This window comes from Zingiber officinale, chromosome 1B (genome assembly GCF_018446385.1).
Source record: "Zingiber officinale cultivar Zhangliang chromosome 1B, Zo_v1.1, whole genome shotgun sequence".
In the NCBI taxonomy this organism is placed as follows: domain Eukaryota; kingdom Viridiplantae; phylum Streptophyta; class Magnoliopsida; order Zingiberales; family Zingiberaceae; genus Zingiber; species Zingiber officinale.
In genome coordinates, this window is record NC_055986.1 from 56,099,610 (window position 1) to 56,100,389 (window position 780).

Genomic DNA, 780 nt, shown 5'->3' on the forward strand with positions numbered 1-780 from the left:
GAGGAGAAGTATCGAAAAGTCCTTATCTGCATCTTGAAACATTTTTAGAGATTTGTGATATGGTGAACTGTGAAGGTGTCTCAGCGGATGCAGTTCGATTGATGGCATTTCCTTTCAGTATCAAGGATAAAGCAAAAACTTGGTTATATTCTCTCCATCCTCAAAGTATCACAAGTTGGGAGCAATTGGAGAAGCAATTTCTGAATCATTTTTTCCCTCCAAGCAGAACAGTGTATATGAGGAATTGCATAACAAATTTTGCTCAGGCATATGGAGAATCATTATTTGAAGCATGGGATAGATTTAAGAGTCTTCAAAGATAGTGTCCTCATCATGGTTTTGAAAAATAGTTAATTTTGCACATATTCTATAGGGGAATTTCTTTCTCAAACAAGAGTTTATTAGATTCATCAGCTGGAGGTTCTTTTATGGACAAAAGTGTAGATGAAGCATATATGTTAATTGATCAAGTGACATTGAACCTCCGAGAATGGTCGAATATAAGTTGGATGAAATCTCCCTCAAACATTCAAGGAGTGCAAGCCATAAATGCTATAGAGCATGTCAAACAAATTGTAACTCAACCATCTATGAGTTTTGAAAATCACAAGTCACAGAACGGGGAGTTCAAGCATTTAGGGGCAAAGATTGAAAGTATTATTTCAAATTGGTTTAAAGAAGATCCCCCTCCTTCGCAAATAAGATCTAGTGAAAAGTGTGATAATGTTGGGTTGAGAATTGGAAAAAATCATGAAGAATTTCTGAAGAATGACATGTTTA

General features: G+C 35.5%; 1 non-coding gene across 1 annotated transcript; it reads right to left on the reverse strand.

The window, feature by feature from the left end:
* Nucleotides 1-234: 234 nt before the first annotated feature.
* Nucleotides 235-340, reverse strand: LOC121993680. The gene has a single exon (XR_006115364.1). It is a non-coding gene; the product is annotated as a small nucleolar RNA R71 (small nucleolar RNA).
* Nucleotides 341-780: the final 440 nt, after the last annotated feature.